Source organism: Somniosus microcephalus, unplaced genomic scaffold (genome assembly GCF_052327205.1).
Source record: "Somniosus microcephalus isolate GS21.2 unplaced genomic scaffold, FLI_Smic_1.0 unresolved_chr8, whole genome shotgun sequence".
Taxonomy (NCBI): Eukaryota; Metazoa; Chordata; class Chondrichthyes; order Squaliformes; family Somniosidae; genus Somniosus; species Somniosus microcephalus.
This window is the reverse complement of record NW_028225186.1, coordinates 30,719,340-30,726,250: the sequence shown is the minus strand read 5'-3', so window position 1 is coordinate 30,726,250 and position 6,911 is coordinate 30,719,340. Positions and strand designations below refer to the sequence as shown.

At 50.5% G+C, this 6,911-nt stretch overlaps 1 non-coding gene across 1 annotated transcript; it reads right to left on the bottom strand.

Moving 5' to 3' along the window:
* Positions 1–214: 214 nt before the first annotated feature.
* trnas-cga (transfer RNA serine (anticodon CGA)) lies at positions 215–296 on the bottom strand. Its single transcript has one exon. It is a non-coding gene; the product is annotated as a tRNA-Ser (tRNA).
* Between the last annotated feature and the right edge of the window lie 6,615 nt (positions 297–6,911).

The window sequence follows — 6,911 nt, the reverse complement described above, 5'->3', positions numbered from 1 at the left end:
TTATAATTAGTATTTTTGATGCTGCTTTGTGTGTGTATTGCTCACAAGTTCCCACCAAATCCACAATATCTAATTGATGCCGATAAATTATTAGTGTTTCAATTGGAACTTTGGGTTAATCAGTGTAATAAAGTGCAGTGGAGGGAATTCTGATCAATTTCGTGGCCAGTGATCGCCACAGGGAGCCGATGAAATAAAACCTTTGCATCAAAGTCGCTGCGAGCAGGGTTCGAACCTGCGCGGGAAAACCCCATTGGATTTCGAGTCCAACGCCTTAACCACTCGGCCATCGCAGCTGCACATTAACAGGGAGAAAATGCTTCCTACTGTGAGTGAGTCAGGAACTAGCTCAGAGAAGACAGGTCATAAATACTCACCGATAAATCCAGCAGGGAATTCAGGATTAACTTCTTTGGCCAAAGAGCGCTGAGAATGCAGTAGTTGAGGTGAATACTACAAGATGCATTTAAGAGGAAGGGAGAAAGGAATAGAAGGATATGCTGATAGGATTTTTTAAATTCGTTTATGGGTTGTGGGTGCGCTGGCAAGGCCAGCATTAAATGCCCATCCCTAATTGCCCCTTGAGAAGGTGGTGGTGAGCCGCCTTCTTGAACAGCTGCAGTCCGTGTGGTGAAGGTGCTCCCACAGTGCTGTTAGGGAGGGAGTTCCAGGATTTTGACCCAGCGACGATGAAGGATCGGCAATATACTTCGAAGTCAGAATGGTGTGTAACTTGGAGGGGAACTTGGAGGTGGGGGTGTTCCCATGTGCCTGCTGCTCTTGTCCTTCTAGTTGGAAGAGGTTGCGTGTTTGGCAGGTGCTGCTGAAGAAGCCTTGGTGAGTTGCTGCAGTGCATCTTGTAGATGGTACGCACTGCAGCCACGGTGCGCCGGTGGTGGAGGGAGTGAATGTTTAATGTGGTGGATGGGGTGCCAATCAAGCGGGCTGCATTGACCTGGAAGGTGTCGAACTTCTTGAGTGTTGTTGGAGCTGCACTCATCCAGGCAAGTGGAGAGTATTCCATCACACTCCTTACTTGTGCCGTGTAGATGGTAGAAAGGCTTTGGGGAGTCAGGAGGTGAGACACCCGACGCAGAATGCCTAGCCTCTGACCTTCTCTTGTTGTCACAGTATTTATGTTCAATGGTAACCCCCAGGATGTTGGTGGTCAGCTCCTTTGTTCATGTTGGACCAAGGTTTTAATGAAGTTGGGAGCCGAGTGCTCTTGGCAGAACCCAAACCGGGCATCAATGAGCAGGTTATTGGTCAGTAAGTGCCACTTTACAGCACTGTGGATGACACCTTCCATTACTTTGCTGATGATTGAGAGTAGAGAGTAGACTGATGGGGCGGTAATTGGCTGGATTGGATTTGTCCTGCTTTTTGTGGACAGGACATACCTGGGCAGTCTTCCACATTGTTGGATAGATGCCAGTGTTGTAGCTGTACTAGAACAGCTTGGCTGGAGCACAAGTCTTCAGAATAATAGCCGGGGTGTTGTCAGGGCCCAGAGCCATTGCTGTATCCAGTGTGCTCAGCCTTTTCTTGATATCACGTGGAGTGAATCGAATTGGCTGAAGACTGGCTTCTGTGATGGTGGGGACCTCAGGAGGAGGCTGATATGGATCAGGCCAGGTGGTCCGTCCAGTTTCATTTTTATTATTTTGTTTCATAGCGGTTTGTTACAACTGAGTGGCTTGCTAGGCCATGTCAGAGGGCAGTTAAGAATCAACCACATTGCTATGGGACTGGAGTCACACAAAGGCCAGACCGGGTAAGGACGGCAGATTTCTTTCCCTGAAAGACATTAGTGAACCAGATGGGTTTTTATGACAATCCGATAGTTTCATGGTTACCATTACTGATTCTAGTTTTATTTGGGGGGTGAGGAGAAATAGAGAAGGAGCCTCGTGTGGAGACCAGTTCGTGCAAATGGACTGTTTCTGTGGGGCAGACTCTATAATATTATGTAACACCCGTTTTAATCAGACACAGAATGATCCCGGACTGACAGCACATCCCTTTTAAACAGATACAGAATGACCAGGGACTTACAGCACATCCCTTTTAAACAGACACAGAATGATCCGGGACTGACAGCACATCCCTTTTAAACAGACACAGAATGATCCGGGACTGACAGCACATCCCATTTAAGCAGACTCAGAATGACCCGGGACTGACAGCATATCCCTTTTAAACAGACACAGACTGATCCTGGACTGACAGTACATCCCTTTTAAACAGACACAGAATAATCCGGGACTGACAGCACATCCCTTTTAAACAGACATAGAATAATCCGGGACTGAAAGCATGTCCCTTTTAAACAGACACAGAATGACCCGGGACTGACAGCACATCCCTTTTAAACAGACACAGAATAATCCGGGACTGACAGCATGTCCCTTTTAAACAGACACAGAATAAACCGGGACTGACAGCATGTCCCTTTTAAACAGACACAGAATGATCCGGGACTGACAGCATGTCCCTTTTAAACAGACACAGAATAAACCGGGACTGACAGCATGTCCCTTTTAAACAGACACAGAATGATCCGGGACTGACAGCATGTCCCTATTAAACAGACACAGAATGATCCGGGACTGAAAGTAGACCCCTTTTAAACAGAAATGGAATGCTGCCTGACCTGCAGAGTGTTTCCAGCATTTCATCTGTTTATATTTCAGATTTCCAGCATCAACACTATTTTGCTTTTGTAATAGAGCTTTACGTAATTGGCTCTGTGATGCAATGGATAGCGCATTGGACTTCTAGTTGTATGACAGATTAAGGCATTCAAAGGTTGCAGGTTTGAGTCCCACTCAGAGTCGGATTTTGGGCGAGAGTTCGGTGGTTCCTCCACTGACAGTACATTTTGCAGTAAATCGGTAATTCAGAGAAGGGAAACTACCGCCCCGACACTTTCCCTCTGAGTACTCTCAACCCCTGAGTCAGTTACACAGGAGCAGGAGGAGGCCATTCAGTCCCATGACCCTTTTACAAAGGAACAGGAGGAGGCCATTCAGCCCCTTTAGCCTGTTATGCAGGAAAAGGAGGAGGCCATTCAGCCCCTCGAGCCTGTTACACAGGGACAAGAGGAGGCCTTTAACGCCTCGAGCCTGTTGCATTCGACAGGAGGAAGCCGTTCAGCGATACAAGATCTGTGCAAGAACAGTAGAACTCCATTCAGCCCCTCGTACCTGTTACATAGGATGAAGAGGAGGCAAATCAGACCCATGATCCAGTTATAAAGGAACAGGAGAAGGCAATTCAGACCAACGAGTCTGTTTCACAGGAACAGCAGGAGGCCATTCAGCCCCTCAAACCTGCCACACATGAACAGGAGGAGGACATTCAATCCCTCAAGCCTGCTACACTGGAACAGGAGGAGGCAATTCAGTCACACGAGTCCGTTATACAGGAACAGGAGGAGGCCATTCAGCCACTCAAGCCTGTTATACATGAACAGGAGGAGGCCATTCAGCCCCTCGAGCCTGTTATACATGCACAGGAGGATGCCGTTCTGCCCCTCGAGCCTGTTACACAGTAACAGGAGGAGGCAATTCAGCCACTCAAGCCTGTTACACAGGAACAAGAGGAGACAATTCAGACACACGAGCCTGTTATACAGGAACAAGAGTAGGCTATTCAGCCTCTCGAGCGTGTTGTACAGGAAAAGGAGGAAGCCATTCAGCCCCTCAAGCCTGTTAGACAGGAACAGGAGGGGGCCATTCAGCCCCTCGAGCCGGTTACACAGGAATAGGAGGAGGCCATTCAGCCCCTCAAGCCCGTTATACATGAACAGGAGGAGGCCAGTCAGCCCTTCAAGCCTGTTTTACATGCACAGGAGGATGCCATTCAGCCCCTTGAGCCTGTTACAAAGGAACAGGAGGAGGCCATTCAGCCCCTTGAGTCTGTTATACAGGAACAGGAGGAGGCCATTCAGCCCTTCGAGTCTGTTATAAAGGAACAGGAGGAGGCCAATCAGCTCCTCGGGTACGTTACACATAAACAGCAAGAGGTCTTTCAGCCCATCGAGCCTATCATACAGGAACAGGAGCAGGCCTTTCAGCCCCTCGAGCCTGTTACGCAGGAACAGGAGGAGGCTATTCAGCCTGTTATGCAGGAAAAGGAGGAAGCCATTCTGCCCCTCAAGCCTGTTACACAGGAACATCATGGGCAAGGAAACCTCCTGCTGATTACCACCTACCACCCTCCCTCAGCTAATGAATCAGTGCTCCTCCATGTTGTACACCACTTGGAAGAAGCACTGAAGGCAGCAAGGGCACAGAATGTACTCTGGGTGGGGACCTCAATGCCCATCACCAAGAGTGGCTCGGTAGCAGCACGACTGACCGAGCTGGTCGAGTCCTGAAGGACATGGCTGCCAGAATGGGCCTGCGGCAGGTGGTGAGGGAACCAACACGAGTGGAAAACCTTCTTGACCTCCTCCTGACCAATCTACCTGTCACAGATGCAAAAAGTTCAAAAAGTATTCATTGGCTGTAAAGCACTTTAGGATGTCCTGAGGTCGTGAAAGGCCTGTAGAAGTGCAAATCTTTCTTTTACAGCCTTCCAAGACAAAGTGACTTAGCTGGCAAAGACCAGAAACAGGGACAGTTCTATAGGTGAAATTTACAGATGGGCCGGTTAGCTCAGTTGGTTAGTGCATGGTGCTAATAACGCCAAGGTCGTGGGTTCGATCACCGTACGGGCCATTTATTTTTCGAGGGAAGGTTAGTTTCCTAATTTTGTAATATTTGAGCAGTTTAAAAGTTTAAAAAGTTTGGAAGGAAACTCATACGGGACCTACAAAGCTGCAAAATCTTAGTTCTACCGAGAGTTCATGGACCTGAAAGGTTAACCCTGTGTTTTTCTGTACACAGATGTTCCCTGACCTGTGGAGTGTTTCCAACATTTAATGAACAATTTCAAATCCAGCATCTGCTGCATTTCGCTTTTTATTTTACCGCAGTGTCCTCGCTTCTATTAACAAAAGTCAAAAATAAATAGTAACTAATGGAAAATGGGAATTGCTTTCACTGTGAGCATTGGTGGTTCAGGGGTAGCATTCTCGCCTGCCGACCCGGGAGACCCGGGTTCGATTCCCGGCCGACCCGGGTTCGATTCCCGGCCAATGCAGGTTAACATTTTTAACAATTTATTTCAGAGCAAACACATCACATGAAACATTAATAATAAATTAGCTGTTCCTGTGTAACTGGATCAAGGGAATGAATGGCCTCCACCTGTTCCTGTGCAACAGGCTTGAGGGGCTGAATGTCCTCCTGCTCCATTGTAACAGGCTCGAGGGGCTGAATGGCCTCCTGTTCCAGTGCAACAGGCTTGAGGGGCTGAATGGCCTCCTCCTGTTCCTGTGCAACATGCTCGAGGGGCTGAATCGCCTCCTCCTGTTCCTGTGCAACAGGTTCGAGGGGCTGAATGGCCTCCTCCTGTGTAACAGGCTCGAGGGGCGGAATGGCCTCCTGTTCCAGTGTAACGGGCTCGAGGGACTGAATGGCCTCCTCCTGTTCCTGTTTGACAGGCTCAAGGGGCTGAATGGCCTCCTCCTGTTCCTGTTTGACAGGCTCGAGGGGCTGAATGGCCTCCTCCTGTTCCTGTTCGACAGGCTCGAGGGGCTGAATGGCCTCCTGCTGTTCCAGTTTGACAGGCTCGAGGGGCTGAATGGCCTCCTCCAGTTCCGGTTTGACAGGCTCGAGCGGCTGAATGGCCTCCTCCTGTTCCTGTTTCACAGGCTCGAGGGGCTGAATGGCCTCCTCCTGTTCCTGTTTGACAGGCTCAAGGGGCTGAATGGCCTCCTCCTGTTCCTGTTTGACAGGCTCAAGGTGCTGAATGGCCTCCTCCTGTTCCTGTGCAACAGGTTCGAGGGGCTGAATGGTCTCCACCTGTGTAACAGGCTCGAGGGGCTGAATGGCCACCTGTTGAAGTGTAACGGGCTCGAGGGACTGAATGGCCTCCTCCTGTTCCTGTTTGACAGGCTCAAGGGGCTGAATGGCCTCCTCCTGTTCCTGTTTGACAGGCTCGAGGGGCTGAATGGCCTCCTCCTGTTCCTGTTCGACAGGCTCGAGGGGCTGAATGGCCTCCTGCTGTTCCGGTTTGACAGGCTCGAGGGGCTGAATGGCCTCCTCCAGTTCCGGTTTGACAGGCTCGAGCGGCTGAATGGCCTCCTCCTGTTCCTGTTTGACAGGCTCGAGGGGCTGAATGGCCTCCTCCTGTTCCTGTTTGACAGGCTCAAGGGGCTGAATGGCCTCCTCCTGTTCCTGTTTGACAGGCTCAAGGTGCTGAATGGCCTCCTCCTGTTCCTGTTTGACAGGCTCAAGGTGCTGAATGGCCTCCTCCTGTTCCTGTTCGACAGGCTCGAGGGGCTGAATGGCCTCCTCCAGTTCCGCTTTGACAGGCTCGTGCGGCTGAATGGCCTCCTCCTGTTCCTGTTTGACAGGCTCGAGGGGCTGAATGGCCTCCTCCTGTTCCTGTTTGACAGGCTCAAGGGGCTGAATGGCCTCCTCCTGTTCCTGTTTGACAGGCTCAAGGTGCTGAATGACCTCCTCCTGTTCCTGTTTGACAGGCTCAAGGTGCTGAATGGCCTCCTCCTGTTCTTGTTCGACAGGCTCAAGGTGCTGAATGGTCTCCTCCTGTCCTGTTTTGACAGGCTCGAGGGACTGAATGGCCTCCTCCTGTTCCGGTTTGACAGGCTCGAGGGGCTGAATGGACTCCTCCTGTTCCGGTTTGACAGGCTCGAGGGGCTGAATGGCCTCCGCCAGTTCCGGTTTGACAGGCTCAAGGGACTGAATGGCCTCCTTCTGTTCCGCTTTGACAGGCTCGAGGGGCTGAATGGACTCCTCCTGTTCCGGTTTGACAGGCTCGAGGGGCTGAATGGCCTGCTC